This window comes from Pleurodeles waltl, chromosome 5, assembly GCF_031143425.1.
Source record: "Pleurodeles waltl isolate 20211129_DDA chromosome 5, aPleWal1.hap1.20221129, whole genome shotgun sequence".
Taxonomy (NCBI): domain Eukaryota; kingdom Metazoa; phylum Chordata; class Amphibia; order Caudata; family Salamandridae; genus Pleurodeles; species Pleurodeles waltl.
In genome coordinates this window covers 1,437,709,027-1,437,727,772 of record NC_090444.1, presented here as the reverse complement: position 1 = coordinate 1,437,727,772, position 18,746 = coordinate 1,437,709,027, and positions in this window count along the sequence as shown.

Here is an 18,746-nt window from a genome sequence, read left to right as displayed (position 1 = left end):
TCTGCTTCTCTCCAGGTATATAATGCACAATACATTTGTTGATGTCAGAACTTTGAAACGATAAACAATGCCCCCAACAGTGCCCCATATTAGGCAGAAGCAAAATGGGCTCCGCCAAACCCTTACATAATAAAAAACCAATTGATGTATAATCATCATTATGTAAACAGTCAAACAAGCCTACGCAATGGGGTGTGCGAGTTGTAGGTGCAATATTAATCCCTCGTGGTCAATAGATTTTTCTATATAAAACAGGAATCACAGAGTTCGGCCGTCCGGGCCTGCGACCGAGTGTTGAAGTAAGCCTCAGCAAGGCCTACTAGTGCAAGGGGTTCACCTTTCTCTGCACAAAGTCCTCAGACCATGTAGGAAGAAGTTGGCACGGAAACTGGAATAAAAGACATAAGTTTATTAACCTCATGAGGTGGTACTACAATTCAGACAGCACCCTTTGGTAATGTCTGAAGTAGCACACTGAACTGAGAGAGCATGGTCCTTTTATACCCACGCAGGGGCCAAGAGGAGATGGTACAATTATGGAAACAAGACTTGTATACATGTAAGGTCATGTGGAAAATGCACAGTCGAGAGGTAGGAGGAGCTAACAGTTTCCAAGGACTAACAGCTGCAGACCTTACTGAGCATGTGCGAAAGTAAGAGATGCTAAATATAACTCATCACTAGGCAGATTTCAAGAGCAGTTAACAGAAAGGTAGGACAGAGCACATGGTGAGCACATGGCAGCATGTAGCAAAGAAAATGGCTGCCATGAATACAAAATGGATTCCGCAAAATGTTTACAATAATAACTAAATACAAGATGTCTTCTGCTAATGCTTAATCTAATCACTGCTAAATTACAACACGAGGAAGAAGATCTCCACAGAATAAGAGGATCCATCCGCTAGCAGGGAGAAAGTGTGATTTTGGCCGCACATCGCCATGGTCAGGTATCACAGAAAGTCTCATTTACTTGTGTCGGTCAGCGAGCAGGCAAAGGTGTGGAGCATCCATGTTACAGTTAGTCATTTTAAGGTGTTACCCAGACTGTGTGAGCAGCCTGTGAGTGTTCATAGGCCGTACACTGTGGCAATTAGGAGAGACATTTAAGGGCTCATTGTCACTCAGGTTATATATTAAAGTTCTTGTGCTGTCCGTGGGGTAATAGATGGAAACAGTGTCAAGCTACCCTATGAGTCTGAATCGACACTGCTATCTAACAATGAGGCAACACCAGAAGAGGGTAAGCCTACTCCATGTATGGAGTATGCCGATTGAATCGCATTGTTTCAACCCTCCAACACCTGCAACATCGTAGGACCAGTTTTTCTCTGAGTCGAAAGTTGTTGATTTTGCTTGCTTTTACGGGGTTGGCGTTTCTGTCTCGGTGGTAGGGCCTCATTTCGACTCCTGGGGCATGAGTGCTAGAAGGTCCAATCCAGCCAGTCGCGTACTAAATCAGGGTTGTCAAAGAAGTGCGCCTTTTGGTTATGTGTAATTCGTAGCCTGTCCGGAAACAGTAGGGCGAACGGTATTCCCTCCGCCTTGAGTTGTTTCTTTACTGACGGGATGGAAGCTCTACGTCTCTGAACTGCCACTGTATAGTCTGGGTACAGGGAAACACAAGCATTGTCCACTATGATGGGATCTGTTTCTCTCGCCACTTGCAGCAGGGTGTCACAATCGCTGTAGTTTAGCACCTTGGCTATCAGGTTTGATGCACTCTCTCTATTGTGAAGTAGGTTGACAATCGATCCGTTGCCAAGGCTTTCAACCAGTCCTCTACATACTGTGTGGCGTCTCAACCTTCTTTTCCCTCCGGTAGACCAATTATGCGGACATTATTGCGCCAAGATCTCCCTTCTGCATCTTCAACTCTTTCTTGCAGGGCTTTTACCTGTTATTGTAGGTGTTCAATAGCATTTATTTGTTCCTTATGATCCTGAAGAATGCTGGCAACACTTGTCTCTGTCTGCTTCATTCTATCTGTTAATTTCTTTTGATCATCTTTCAGGATATTTAGTTCCATCGTAATCGAACCCAGTCTTTGTTCTATAGCCAACCGTGATTCCCTAATTTCTTGTAGGATGACATCAAGTTTATCCATTGGGGCATCCTTTGTTGTGGCTTCCTCTGGGTCTTCAGAGGTTGCAACATCCGTGCCGTCAGCATGCCTGCCCTTTGTACGGCCCATGACTTATCTCCTATGTACAACAGCCAACCCAGTAAATTGATACACCAGGCCCCATTGTTATGAAGGGCTGTTATCCACATAGGTTGCTGTCCCCACCACCTCAGCTATTCCCCTGTTCTCTGCGGCAGTAAATATCTGGGAGTGAGGTAGTTGATAGTGATGATGTTATTCACCGCTCTCTCACAGTGGCAGCTTGCCAAGAAACCGTGCCGGTCACGTGTTTGTAAAACAGCCACCGCCTGCGTGAGTACATAGTATTTTCCTGCGCTCGTATGCCTGCTGCACTTCCCAGCTGTGAAGTTTGCAGTGCTATCCGTCCCCCACATTTTATCGCCGCTCCGCGCTTCTCCCGTACATTACATCACCACAGAAGGGGTGGGGGGCGTCGTCGTCCGGGAGCGGCAGGAACAGCAAGGTCCACAGCACAGCAGTCTGGGCCTACACAGCCAGCATTCCTCGCGGCTGCGTCACGCACCAACTCACAGCATTGCGCCGCCGACTCGGCAGCTACTGCAGCCGATCCGCTTCCTCTCTCCCTAGGCCCAGAACTGCACGGAGTTCGGCAACACCTTCGGAGCGCCAATCAGGGGCCTGCCACCACTCCAGAATGAACTCTGCTGTTACGCGAGGGCAGGCAGCTTTCCCTCATCATTGAATGGTCCAGTTTCCTGTGGATTCATTACTTTTAGCGGACCCAGGCCGGGAGTTCTGCAGTTAGACGACCGCCTTCTTGGATGGCCAAACTGGCCCATCACGGACCTCTGGACAGTCGGTCACCCAGGCACACTCACACACCACCAGAGAGCCTCCCCCTCAGGAAACACCACCACAGCACCCACCCAGTGTGCCTACACCTCTGAATCCCAGGAAACGTCAATCAGCAGTGTGCCCACCACTACATGGACCCCAGGCCACCCCACAAACACAGGACAATCAGGGACCTGGGGTCAGTGGGCACACGGTTCAGGGGACACAGGCACAGAACAACAGGGAAGTCGGGAGTAATGCTGTGCGATGGGGAGGACAGGCCCAGGGAATGGACCCTACCGGAGGCACTCACCGTGATCCTGGGAGCATACCAACATTCCCAGGATACACTGGGTCAGATTCTGTACAAGTTGCAGGAAAACATGCAGCTGAAGGAGGGACAGTACCTGGGGATCAGGGAGGACTTGAAGGCCATCAACACCACCCTGTCTCCATTGCAGGGGTGCTGGCAGACATGGCCAACAATATATAGGAGGCAGTGGCACACCACGGGCCCCTGACACTAGCCAAACCACTGAACAGCCCTCCACCTTCGCTGCCACTAGCGGACAGGAGGCCCCGCCACAGGACCAACAGGCCACCAGCACGCCTCCCCCTACAGAAGGAGAACCATCCCACAAACGTTCCCTGCGATCCAGGCAGAACCCAGAGACTATTGCCAAGACCACCACCAGGAAATAAGACTCTCCTGATTGTCACTCTTGTGTCCCACTCTGTCACCCTGTCCACCTTGAACTGCCATTGCTCCTCTTCCCATGCCCCCTTGGACAATGCACCTGTGATTCAAATAGACTGGCCTTTCCTCCATCATCACCCCAGTCCATTGTACTACCCCCTCTTCTTCAGAACACTGCAATAAACACACTTTGATAAAATACAATTATGGTGTATGTCAAATGTTTTCAAAATGTATTTGTTTAACCGGGTTCAAACATTGCAATTCAACTGTACAGTAATGTTTACATTGGAAAAACCTGTTGTTGGCTGCACTGAACACTCCAGGGGCAATAATGGGGCACCAACATCTGTAAAAAGAGATGCCAAAGGGTACAGTGAGTGGGCATAGAAGTAGGAATACACAGCCAGCCAGTGACAATGTCACACATCAAACTGTCAATTATATGTGTATGAACACTGTCTTACCTGTGTCTCATTGGAAGTATTGATGAATTATTGCACTTTTGTTGTCCTCATCCTCTGCCTCCTCAGCTTCATTGTTCACAGGATCCACTGCTGCCACACGGCCATCTCCAGCCTCCTCCTCCTGCTGAAAAGGCACCTGGCGATGCAAGGCTAGGTTGTGCAACATATAGCATGCCACGATGATCTGGCAGACCTTCATTGGTGAGTAGCACAGGGATCCACCTGTTAGATGGAGGCAACGAAACCTGGCCTTCAGGAGGCCGAAGATCCTCTCTATAATCCTTCTTGTTCGCCCATGTGCCTCATTGTAACACTCCTCTGCCCCTGTCCTGGCACTCCTTCAGGGGGCAGTAGCCATGAGAGTTTGGGGTAACCAGAGTCACCTGCAAATATCGAGGGACAACTGTTAGCCACACACTCACCCTTGGGGTCAACAACATACCCATACACCAACATCCACTGGGTGGGAACCAGGCCTCACCTATTAGCCACACCCTGTGTCTCTGGAGTTGGGCCATCACAGTTGGGATGCTGCTATTCCCCAGGATAAAGGCATCATGCACAGACCCAGGATCCTTTGCATGGCATGGTAGATTTACTGGTCCACCAGGCACACCATCTGGACATTCATGGAGTGAAAACTCTTTTGATCTCTGAACACCTGATCATTTCACTGGGGGGGGAGAAATGCAATATGTGCTACATCTATTGCCCCAATGATGTTGGGGATATGTCCCATTGCATAGAAGACAGCTTTCACTGTGGCCAAATCCTCCACCTGGGGGAAAACAATGTAGCTGCACATGTGTTTAATCAGGGCAGACAACACTCTGGTCAGCACTAGTGAGAACACTGGCTGTGACATTCCTGCTGCCAAGCCCACTGTCGCTTGGAAAGAACCAGTTGCCAGGAAATGGTGTACTTGCACAAGAGGGGGGATCCCGGTGGGGTGACGGATAGCAGATATTAGGCCAGGCTCCAATTGGGCACACAGCTCAGTGATTGTGGCCCTGTCAAGTAAATAGGTGAGGACAATGTGCCTGTCCTCCATTGTTGCCAAGTCCACCACGGGTCTGTTTATGGGGGTATGTCTCCATCTCCTATTCATCTGCAGGGTTGCAGTCTATGTGGCAAAAGAGTGAGCAGCTGGTCATTATGTGTACATTGTATCCACTACAGTTAAATGCATATTGTGATTGTTACAATATTTAGGTGTTATAGGTCCAGATTGTGAAATTGTGTACTGTGACGCAGATAGAATCCATGGCCTTCACCACCCCCTGAAATGGCGTACCACCTCCTGAAATGGCATCAGCCTGTCCTGTATGGAGGGACAGGTGGAAATGAGGTAATTCCGCTGGCGTTGTGCTCCTTTGCAGGAGGCGGTCGAAAACCGCTGTGCAACTCCGCAATGGTTATCAATGGGCCCTATGGGGTACAGTGGCCAATGGTGATGTCCGCCGGCGGTGATGTTACACACCGCCGCGGACGTGACTGCCATTTTCTATCTGTGCACTCACTTGCTACTTGACCTTCAACAGGAGAGGACCTACACTGCAAGTGTTGCTGTGACCTTTGTCTGGAACCGACCGTGGCTTGTGTTACGGGGGAAAGGGCCCCTGCCTTCACCTCAGCGGAGTTGGAGAGACTGGTGGATGGGGTCCTACTCCAGTACTGACTGCTGTATGGGCCACCAGACCAACAGGTAAGTACACCGTGAGTATGATGCATAGGGCATGAATGCATGGAGTGCTGTGTGTGAAGGCCTCATGTGGGAGGGTTGGTGGATGGGCCCTGGGCAGCGTACAGCATGTATGCTGGCCCATGTCTGTGCTAATGAGGATGGGAAGGGGCATGGTGGACCATGAGTGTAACAGGCAGGACAGTCGGACTAATACCTTTCCCTGTGTATATTTCCCTGCAGGTCTGCGGCCATCAAAAGAAGGGTATATGGTGTGCCATCGCCAAGGACGTGCGGACCCTGGGGGTCTATGGCAGGCAGAGCACCCACTGTCGGAAACGGTGGGAGAACCTCAGATGCTGGGCATGAAAGATGGTGGAGGCCCACCTGGGGATGGCCTCCCAACGAGGAAGGGGTGCCCGACGAACCCTGACCCCCCTGATGGCCTGCATACTGGCGGTGGACTATCCGGAGCTAGATGGGTGCTTGGGGGCATCACAGCAGCCACAAGGGGATGAGTACAGTGCCCTAATTTACAATTTACGCCTGGTGGGGTGGTGTCCGGGTGGGGTGTGTGGGCCCTGTGGGTGCCCCTAGGCCATGCCTGGCATTTCAGAGGAGGTGCCATGTTGGGCAGGATTCTGATGTGAAAGTCCTCCAACCAAACTAGTAGGCATCCAGTACTGGGCAGGGGTCTTTGGGTGTCAGGTATGCTTCAATTTGCGTTAGATGTCCCTAACCATGGGCTGGTGACTAGCATTGTGACCGGTAGTGCATTTCCTAATGCGTAGGGCTGTTCCCTGTGTGTGAGTGTGTTGTGTATGCCAACGGTGGTGCTGGTGCCGCCACTGATCAAGTGTATCCTTTGTCTCTTCCCCCCCTTTTCGTTTTGTCACCCTATCCTCATGTGCATTAGCATCATCGGGCAGAGGAGCAGAGGCACTGGCGACGGAGGGATCTGCATCCCACATGACCCAGGAGGCCGAATCCACCAACGGTGAGGGCACCAGTGGGATGGAGGGCAAGGGGAACACCATGGTGGAGACTGGAGTGGACAGTTTGGACATGGATACCTCCTCAATGGAAGCTCCCTGGTGGTGGCAGACACCTCTGTGCCCACCCCAGCTACAGGTACAGCCGCAATCCCCGTACCAGCACCGCCCTCCCAGCAGCCCCTCAGTGAGTTTCCAGTGCCCACTCACACAGTAGGGTGGGCATCTCCTTCACCACAGGCACCTCAAGCCCTGCCCCAGTTAGCCCTGCTGCCCTAAGTGAGGAGGCTATTGACCTCCTGGGATCCATTTCTGTTGGACAGTCAACCATTGTGAAGTCCAATGCATTTATGGAGGGCATTCACACAGGCTTGGCGGCCCAACAGAGATCAATCCAGGCTCTGGCCTCCTCTCTGATGGCAGCCATTGTCCCTGTTTCTAGCTTCCCCCTCTAATTTCCTCTTCCCAGTCCCATTCCCCTCAACCCCAAGCTATCCCAAGCACACAGTCAGACGAGCAGGCACCCAGGACAACACAAAAGAGTAGACATGGCAAAGACAAGAACCACAGTTCATCCTACAGGCACTTACACAAACACCATCCAGAATCAGACATACCACCATCCACTGCCTCCACTGTGTCACCCTCCTCCCCCACCTTCCTCCCTCCCAGTTACGTCTACACTCACACCTGCATACACTACATCCTCATCCATTACCACCATCACCAGCACACCTATCAGTACACACCCATCACTGGCAGTCACCACCCCAATGTCCATGCACACGTCTCCTGTGTCCTCTCCCACTGTGTCTGTGTCCCCTCCTCCCAAAGTACACAAACACAAGCACTCAGACACCCAACAGCAATCCACCTCACAACAGCATCCAGCCCATGCACCTGCACCCAAAAACAACAGACTGACACCTCCCACACCCACTCCCTCTTCCTCCACAACCAAACCATCTCCCTCTTCCCACCCCATTGTCCCTAATAAGCTTTTCCTCGCCAACATTGACCTCTTCTCTAGCCCTCTCCCTCCGGCCCTCACATCAGGCCAGGGTTTTCAAAACCCAGGCAAGCACCTCACCCACCCAGTCCACGGGCACAGTATTGTCCCCAGCTACTCCAGGTGGAAAAGGATACTTGCCACCATCCAGCCAGACGGAAAGGGTGCCTGCCCCAAGTGCGTCAAGGAAGGGCAAGGAGTCAGCCCCAGCTGCAGGATGGAAGGGCAAGGAGGCAGCACCAGCTGCAGAAAGGAAGGGCAAGGAGGCAGCACCAGTTGCAGGAAGGAAGGGCAAGGGGCTTGCAACAGCAGGCAGTAGAGACAAGGGGCCTGGTGCTGGGACTCAGTCTGAGCCCTCACCACCAAATATTGGTGGTGCAGCTGTCCGAGGCTGCAGTCGATGTGCTGGAGCCTCCCCCCACCACTGCCAGCACTGCCACCAGCAGCAGCAGACCCAGTGGGCCGCCATACGAGGCTGCAGGGGATGGGCTGGAGCCTCCCCCGGGAAACATCCTTTTTTACGACTTTTTTATTACGAAAGTCGTGGTTAACGAAAGCGTAACAACGCTTGATTTAACCACGACTTCGTATTTTTGTGCCTTAACTACGCATGTTCTGAACAACGAACATGCGTGGTTAAGGTACAAAGAAGGGAGTTGGCGAAGGTAAGTGGTGGGTTTAGGTTTTGGGGTGGGGTTGGGGGGGTGGGGCGTTTTTGGTTTTGGGGAGGGGGTGGGGGGTTAGGGGGTTTTAGGTTTTGGGGTGGAGTTGGGGGGGTGGGGCGTTTTTGGTTTTGGGGAGGGGGTAGGGGTTAGGGGGCTTTAGGGTTTTGGGGTAGGGTGGGGGGTAGGGCGTTTTTGGTTTTGGGGAGGGGGTGGGGGTTAGGGGGTTTTAGGTTTTGGGGTGGGGTTGGGGGGTTGGGGCGTTTTTAGTTTTGGGGAGTGGGTGGGGGGTCAGGGGGTTTTAGGTTTTGGGGTGGGGTTGGGGGTAGGGCGTTTTTGGTTTTGGTGAGTGGGTGGGGCGTCAGGGGGTTTTAGGTTTTAGGGTGGGGTTGGGGGGGTGGGGCGTTTTTGGTTTTGGGGAGTGGGTGGGGGGTCAGGGGGTTTTAGGTTTTGGGGTGGGGTGGGGGGGTGGGGTGAGGGATGTAGGGTGAATGGTGCCTATTGCTAATGATTTCATCAGGAATGCCTTTACAACAAAATATCGTTGTTAAGGCATTCGTGGTAAAATCATTAGTAGTAAGGACGAGGTCGGTGTTCCGACCTCGTTGTTAAGGTTAGTAGTTGTTTTTAATTCGGTGTTCCGTCATATAATCGCCTCCCCTGCCACTGCCAGCACTGAGACCAGCACCGCCGCCAGCGCCGCCACAAGCACTGCCAGCAGCAGCCCCAGTGGGCTGCCGTCCGAGGCTAAAGGGGATGGGCTGGAGCCTCCCCCCACCACTGCCAGCACCGCCACCAGTACCGCCACCAGCAGCAGCAGTCCTAGTAGGCAGCTATCCGAAACTACAGGGGATGGGCTGGAGCCTCCCCCACCACTACCAGCACCGTCACCAGCAGCAGTCCTAGTGGGCAGCCCTCCGAGGCTGCAGAGGATGGCATTGAGCCCCCCCCACCACCTCCAGCACCGACGCCACTGCCATCACTGATCAGCTGCCACCCCAAGCAGACAGTGGGGGTCATTACAACCTCGGCGGTCTTGCAAAAAGACCGCCGAGGCTGCGGGAGAAAGAATACCGCCATTGCTGGCGGTATTCCTGGCTCCCTATTATGACATTTCCGCTGGGCCAGCGGACGGTAACAGTGTTACCATCCGCTGGCCCAGCGGAAATGTTACATCAACATTGCTGCCGGCTCGTAATAGAGCTGGCGGCAATGCTGATGTGCAGCGGGTGCAGTAGCACCCGTCGCGCATTTCCCTGCCCAAAATTCGGGCAGTGAAATGCGCGACGGGGCTATGCCTGGGAGCCCCTGCACTGCCCATTCCAAGTGCATGGGCAGTGCAGGGGCCCCCCAGGGGCACCCCAAGTCCCCTTACCGCCAGCCTTTCATGGCGGTGTTTACTGCCACGGACGAGCTGGCGGTCGGGGACTCATAATCCCCAGGGCAGCGGTGCTTGCCGGTGGTATGGCCGTGGCTATTGCGCCACGTTCATAATTGCTGACGGAACACCGCCAGCCTGTTGGTGGTGTTACCGCCACCTTACAGCCGGCCGCCAGGGTCGTAATGACCCCCAGTGTGTAGTCCTGCGTCCATGGGTTGTTGTACGGCCTGCCCCCTCCAGAGCATGTGGGCAAGTCACCCACTTGAGAGACTGTGGCCTTGCACTCCCTAGGTCCAAGCACAGGGCATGCTGCCCCCTCCAGATCCAGTGGGCAAGTCACCCACTTGAGAGACTGTGGATTTGCACTCACTAGGACAGAGTAATGGGCATGTTGCCCCCTCCAGAGCATGTGGGCAAGTCACCCACTTGAGAGACTGTGGACTTGTACTCTCTAGGACCGAGCACTGGGCATGTTGCCCCTTCCAGGACCAGTGGCATTGTACTATCTTATGGTTGAGGTGACCCCCCCATTCCCCATCCCCCTGAGGTGCCTGGCTATTTTCAACCTGATGCCCCTACAGTGTTCTCTCAGTGTTGTTGCAGGAGTGAGCTGGGGGCCTTGGACTTTGTGATGTGGCCCTGTGGTTCTGTCACATAGGATCTCATTATCTTAATGAGACTACTGGATTTTGAGCAACAAGATCGTCCACGATGTGGGGGACTGAGTCTGGCCCACTGTAGATGACCCTTGTCACTCCAAATCTGGATTTTGCTCCGGTTAACTAGCAGTGCCTCATCTCTCCCAAATGGTAGAGACAATTGGGCGGCCGAGCGCATGACATCTTAGTACTTCTCAGGGAAGTCGTGGTCACTCAGGTCACAACTGGTTCTCTCATACACAGTGCGGTCTCATATGTAAATGACAATAGAGGCAGTATACGTTTTAAAGATTGGTTTAATAAAACGACTGCATTTTAGATAACAAAGTGTGAGCTGCAATAACCAGAACTACACAACACAGTAATATTAAAATAGTGACGATGAGACTGAAGCACAAGAATAAGGTTATCATAGTGCAGCTAGATTATTCTCTCTCTAAGTTATATTTTGAGCACAGCATGTTAAGCTCTAAGCCTGCCTTTCAGGTTCCCTCAGAAGGACATCAACCCTCATTCCTGAGCAAAGGCCTGTAATCTGTGTCAGCATCTGCAACGGGGCATTCAGCAGACAGTTGTGGTTCCCTGGCTGGAATCTCCCTCTTGACATGTACTAGGACTAGAAAGTGTTTTTATAACTAACACGCAGATGTTCTAAAAAAAGTCCCTACGTAAGAATGTGTATTTTCTATGAATGCTGGAGACTAAACTTCTACCACGTTTACCGGCAATGTACCAGACTGTAGCCTTGACTGAAGCCCAGGGCGATCAAGAATGCATTTTTTGAGAACACGGTGCTGAGCTGAGCTAAACAGTGCGATAGAAGAAATTAAAACGAAATCGTAAAAACTGGTTATTGTAAAATAACAGTGCGAAGCTGAATAAAATATATCTAGAGCAAAGTGCACAGCGGCCTAGTATGTTAAACTAACGTGTATGGAGCTATATTTAAAATGGCTACACAGCACCCTCCCCTTGTCGGTAGAAAGTGGTTCTAGCCAAAGCTAAAATGCCCTAACCAGAAATATATCTAAAACCCTACATAATTTTGACAAGTCAAGAGGACTCACAAGCATACTACTTGGCAATTTAAAAAATGATCATGCGGCCAAGAGCCAAATTTAAAGGAAAATGTCAATTTAGGACAGTTCCAAATGAAGCAGCAGTCATGGAAAGAAGGAGATTCTCCACTTCGGCAGATGACAAAACCAGCAAATCCACACCAAAAACTACTAAGGAGCAGGTGTGTTCCATAGCCCCAGTGTCAAACAAGGCGGCATCCCGTGCAGTGCCTATTAACGAGTTAATGGTAACTTCCTCCAGGAAGGGTAACTCGTAATCAGCTTCTCTGAGCAAACTCAGCCGCAGCGCGCATGTCTGGTAATGAACCCTCAACGAGAAAATCAACAGATCAGCATCAATCACTGAGGGTCGTTGCTGTGAAAGACAAACTTCCAGTGCATGTTCAAAAGAGCACCAACGGCACCGAAACACGGGCTGCACACAATCCAAAACCGGTCTGAATGACAGAGACCAGTCACACCCCAAATGTTCCAGGAGTGTTGCTCCGAACTGCTGTATCATGCGTTCACGACACAGCTGTGCTGATGGGAGCGCCTTCATTTGTTCTTGTTGCGGCGGGACAGCCATTGCGGAAAAACAACAGCAACAGCAAAATGCCGGCTAATAAAGCCAAAGTTATTGGAAATCCCCCAAAAAAGCATCAGAAGATTGAGTGAATAGCCAAAGGTATCAAACCGAATATAGTGAAAAAAGGTGTGAACAAAACCAATACCAACAGCTTTGAAAAAATTTGCTAATCCAGCCGTGCTGGGCGCATTAAATAAATGTCCCACGAGTTCGCCAAAGTGTCTCGGGAAGTTTGTATTTAACAAGGATTGTATTTCTGCCAATGACCTTGCCACTTGAAGTGCGTAGGTCTCTCGTGCAGATGTAAGGGCCACATGTTTCTGAAACAATAAAGCCTTCAGTCTACTTAACTTTTCAAAATTCACCTTGGAAGTAGCAATGTGAGGCCAGATATCAGCTACCTCCCTAAATTTAGTGGGGGAAACAACATGTTCCCACAGCATGTAACAACCTTAGAGACCAAAACAACGTAAACTATTCCGGCCTGCATACAGTCTTCACTATTGAGGAGGATGTAACTGCTGTTTGAAAGCACCTGGAACATGCGTTTAATCAATGGGACCGGAACTCCTTTCAGATAGCAAGCCAAGATTGCAACCGAGGCATTACACGCCCCATGCAAAGACAGCTGCTTACAAACCATTGAATGGCTGACTGAAGTCTCGCATTCACTACCACTAAGAAAGACCTCTTTCATGCCATTGAGGCATTTGTGCGAGAAGGGAAGCTCCCACACCTCATGGATGTAACTATCTCCCAACTTTTCATATCTGCCTACAAGAACGTGTTTCAAACAAGAAGTGAATTGCAATGTAGAAATAGGCAGATTAATAAACCCGTGTATCAACCACTCTGCTGAAGGAATCTCGGCCACGGTAAAAGGCAGTCTTTCTATCTTTTCAATTTTAAGCATGACTTATGTCGCTTCCTTTTTAGCCATTAGTTGTTGTTGCCGCGTCAAATTAAAGGAAAAAAATATATCCCTGGCACTGATGTGCTGCCACGGAACGCAACCCGCCTTCAATGTCTGAAGTGTCCAACCCAACTGCATAATGGACCTGTTCTGACTCTGTCCATGATATAAAGAAGACATATCAGATCGTATAATGTCTATAGGAGAAGAAACAATGTTATTAATTGTATATATCCGGTCGGACAAGGTATAAATCCCATTATCCACAACAGCTAATGCCTTTTTCAAACTTTCCTGATCTATCTGCCTTAACCGGGCTGTAGCCTCTTTTTGGGAAAGTTTCCATATTTAATTGTATACCTCATATAAGAAACGCTTCCTACGTGGTATCTTTGGGCCTAACAAGAAATCTTGTAAGTCAGTGTTGTTAGACAGGAGATTGAGGTGTGTCTTAACCGCGTCTAGTGAGGATGATTTTAGCCACTGTTGGCACAATTTTCCTACACTATATGTTGTAACTATGTCAGCATGTTCTGGCAATATATAGCGAGGGTCTGACCTACTCATTCGGAACCCCCCCGAGGAGGTGACAAAACATTGATGACACCCTTTTGTGTCTATTGGCCACAATAACCACCCGCCTGGACGCGTCAGTGAAGCATTAAACGTACCATTCTGGACCCACTCATTAAGCTCAATTATAGTTGCATTCATGCACTTTTGCCAATTATCAAATTTAGCAGGGGCAGGTATACTGGGCATGCTTCATTCTCTAATCGTTGCTAAGCCTCAACAACTTGTTTGTTGTACCGTTTCATTTAAAAAAATCATTTGAACAGGGATGAGACATGCTCTAGACAATGTTTCTCTACCCTTGGCCTGTCAATTTTTTGTTACCCAAAGACTTTTCAAATCAACATATTTTGACCAATATTCATAGCCTTCAAATGATAACCGGGAAACAAAGGAGTCTGTATATATACATTTTGCGTTAGTCAATAACATATTTATATCCTTATTAGGAGTTACCTTAAAATAATATGACTCAGCATTTTTTTACGATGTCCAGAAAAATACACAAACTTTTCAGTATAAGTTTTTGAACTCCCTTGAGGGGGCGTTGGGCAATGTTTCCATTGTGTGTAATTAAATATCGTTTTTGGTCTGCTCGCTCTATGTATAAAGTGGTGCCCATAGTAATTATAGCAAAACGTATCACCATAATTTTCTTTAAACTGGTGAACATCTTCGTTTTCATAGACAGTATAATATTGCAATTCTGTCATCATAGAATCAACTGTTTTCCTGTCCCAATTATCAGATACAATGCCTGGTATGACTATATCGTTTATAGATAATTTTAACACATACAGTACGTGAATAATTTCAGTGGGACCATATATATCAAACATTACTTTGTCCCACACAAACGCATCAGGAATTGGTACTGCGGAAATGTTCACAAAAGTCAAGTCTCTTCGAATCTTATGTGATGAAAAATGTGGTTTCAAAACCTCCTCCACCGGTTTAACCGCTGATCTCTCGGGAAGAAAATGACCATGTATTAACAAGAAAAAGGTAACGACAAAACCAATCCAAAGCAGAAGGACTAGGACAGTCAAAGAAAGCCATACATAATTCCATGGAAAAATGAAATATGTTTCTTTAAGCCAACGTAATAACTTACGTGCACCTGACAGATCAGCTGTTGAAGAGGCAAACAAGTCCGATAGACCATCGTTGTGGTCGTCAAAGTAACCAGAGGCTGTTCGTGCAAATGGCGTAGCCGTGGCTAATGGTGGAGTTGGTGTTTCCTGTGGTGGTACGCTATAGACAGCACCATCCGTCTGGCTTGTAGTCATGGTGACTTGATCAAATGTTTCCAAATTGCTTGTTGTTAGTGGATCTAATGCAAGATCATCATCCACCCTCCCCAAGCTTGGAGATGTATCAGTATTGGTATAAACAACTTGAAGCGGAACTTCTTCTCCAGTAGTGAGAGGGATTCGGGAACTACTGGACGTTCCTCTTGGTCGGCTGTGCAGAATCGGCCACATGTTGTAGTTTGACATTGTCAATGGACACCAAACGATTTTCTTTGGCACCTGGAAACGGTGATAGAATAACAGTTCTGGTACTGTGTATCCCCAACACAGGGACTGGTGCTCGATAAGAAGGGCCAAATTCTTTATTTACTGCGACCTTTTCACGTACAAGATCCCCAACCCTGGGAATCCAGCCGGTAGATGTTACTGGCACATCCTTAATTCCTGTGGAGGCAGCACTTTTAGAAGAGTTATCTTCATGGAACTGCTGTAATTCCTGTAAAACAGTGACACGATCATTTATGTCAAAAGGTGTTTCTGCTGTCTCCACGCCAGGACCATCAAGATCCGGAACAAACATTCATGTTCCGAACAGGCACTGTGAAGTACGACCCCCCAGGGACCTTCTAGGCAGGTTATTTAGTGCTCTCTGAACTCCATATAGGTGAGTTAGCCAACCACCTGGCAGTTCAGCGGACTGGCGGCGGACCCCCACCTCCTCCCCCACAACTAACAACATGGGAGGAGCAGGTCTTGGCGATTCTGCATCCTGAGGGCCTCGCAGGAGTAGGTGGAGGAATGGACTCCGGTAAGTCAAATCTTAACTATTACATCCCCAACCCTACCTGCATGCCAGCACATACCCCCACCCTCCCCCCCATCACTCTAACTCCTCACAAATGTCCCAACATCACAAACCACACATCCTAACACCAAGCCCTGCATGCAACAACAAAGCATGGACACCCATCACCAAAGCATGCCCACTGCACATACCCATACACCCCCCTAAACCATCATCACACAAGGTCCCACACAGGAATGCTGGCACTAGGGTACACGGTCACCCACCCATTGCACACCGTGACACACACAGATGTAATAACCATCCTATTATACCCCTACAGGACCCCTACCCAACGTCACCGGACAGGGGGGTCCACACATGTCCACTCCACCAACAGAAGAGGCCCACAGTGATGACAGCACCTCTGTCCAACTGGATCTAGATGACCAGCACGGCCCATCGGGGACCTCGGGACAGTCGGTTCCCCACACCCAGTCACAGGCCACCACAGAGCTTCCCCCCTCTGGAAACACCAGCACAGCACCCACCCAGCGGACCCATACCTCCGTCCCCAGGACACGTCAATCAGCTGTGTGTCCACCACAACAGGGAACCCAGGCTAACCCACCACCTCAACAACAACAGAGACCTGGGGGCAGTGGTAGTGGGCACACAGTCCAGGGGACAGAGGCCCAGGAACACAGGGGAACTGGGAGGGCTGATGTGCGACAGGGGAGGGACAGGCCCAGGGAACCCATTCTCCACGAGGCCCTCTCCTCCATCATGAGAGCCTACCTCCACTCCCAGGAGACGATGGCAATGGTACTGGCCAAGTTTCAGAAGACCCAGCGCCTGCAGGAGGAACAGTATATGGGCTTCTGCTAGGATCTCAGAACCATCAATTCCACCCTGGGCACCATCATAGGGGTACTGAAGGAAGTACTCAACACCAGGAGGGACATTGTGGCACTACAAGGGGCCCCTGACACTAGCCTGGACGACGAACTGCCCACCACCTCCGCCGTCGTTAGTGGACAGGAGGCACCACCACAGGACCACCACACAAGCACCCCACCCCCTGCAGAGGGAGAACCACTTCGCAAACTGTCCCTGAGATCCAGGACAAAGACAGAGAATTATGCCAAGACCCCCACCAAGAAATGAGACCACCCTGATTGTCATCCTACTGTCCCACTTTGTCACCCTGTCCATCCTTAAACTGCCCCAACTCCACATCCTATGCCCATATGGGCAATGCACCTGTGAGACTAATAGACTGGACTCTGCCATGGACATTCCTCCGCCATCACCCCTCCCCATTTTGCAACCCCATCCAATATTGAGCACTTAAATAAACACCCTTGAAGCACAAAACTATCTGGAGTCAGTCTGTGATTTCGAATTAGTGTATTATCAATTACTGTGGCTAAAAGCTCTTACATTTGTAATGTCAACATACCTATGTCACACAGCTCTAGTCCATGAGGAATCAAAGCAGATATCACACAGTAGGACCCACATCTGTGAAATCGTAAGGGAAAGTGACAACTAAGTGACCATATACTGGGTGAAAACGACAGACAGTAGAGAGGTAGTAATGTTAAAGTACATGTAGTAGGCAGGTTTATATTCTTACCTGTGTGTCACTGGAACTATTGCTGGATCACTGAGTCCCTGTTGTCCATGTCTTCTTCCTCTGCTTCCTCGTCTTCACTGTCCACAGGCTCCACAGCTGCAACAACACCGCCATCTGGACCATCTTCCTGCAGAAAAGGCACCTGTCGTCGCAAAGCCAAGTTGTGAGGCATACGGCAAGCTACGATGATCTGGCACACCTTCTTTGGTGAGTAGAATAGGGATCCACCTGTCATATGGAGACATCCGGAACCTTGTCTTCAGGAGGCCAAAGGTCATTCCGATCACCCTCCTAGTTCGCCCATGGGCCTCATTGTAGCGTTCCTCTGCCCTTGTCCTGGGATTACTCACTGGGGTCAGTAGCCATGACAGGTTGGGGTAACCAGAGTCACCTGCAAATGGTGAGGGACAACTGTTAGACACAAACTAACCTGGAGGGATATCCCCAGACTCACACAACCATTCCCACAGACTAGCTTCCAGGTGCTCACCTAATAGCCACACACAGTGCCTCTGGACTTGACCCATCACATAAGGGATGCTGCTATTCCGTAGGATGTAAGCGTCATGCACTGAGCCAGGGAACATGGCATTCACATGGGAGATGTACTGGTCTGCCAAACATACCATCTGTACATTCATCGAATGATAACTCTTCCGGTTTCTGTACACATATTCACTCCTGTGGGGGGGTACCAAAGCCACATGTGTCCCATCAATGGCACCTATGATGTTGGGGATATGTTCCAGGGCATATAAATCACCTTTTACTGTAGGCAACTCCTCCACCTGAGGGAAAATGATGTAGCTCTGCATGTGTTTCAGCAGGGCAGACAACACTCTGGACAACACGTTGGAGAACATAGGCTGGGACATCCCTGATGCTATGGCCACTGTTGTTTGAAATTACCCACTTGCAAGGAAATGGAGCACTGACAGCATCTGCACTTGAGGGGGGATTCCCGTGGGATGGTGGATAGCTGACAACAGGTCTGGCTCCAACTCCGTCCACAGTTCCTGGATTGTGGCACGGTCAAGCCTGTATGTGATTATCACATGTCTTTCCTCCATTGTCGACAGGTCCACCAACGGTCGGTACACCGGAAGATGCCGCCATCTCCTCACATGTCCCAGCGGACGGTGCCTATGAAGGACAACAGCGAGCAGAGAGTCAACCAACTCAGAGGTACATACAAAAAGTAACCTATATGTGTGTTGAGTCTAGGCCTAGGTATGTGTGACGCAGTTGAAAATGAAGCCATGTCGGCCCCTGAAATGGCGGCTGCCTGACCTGTAAAGTGGGACAATGGGATGTGAGGTAACTGCGCTGGCGTTGTACACCGTCGTGGTAGGCGGTTGAAGACCGCGGCGCAATGCTGCATTGGTTAACATTGGACCCTATGGGTCGCAGAAGCCAATGACGATGTTCGCCGGCGGTGATGGTACGTT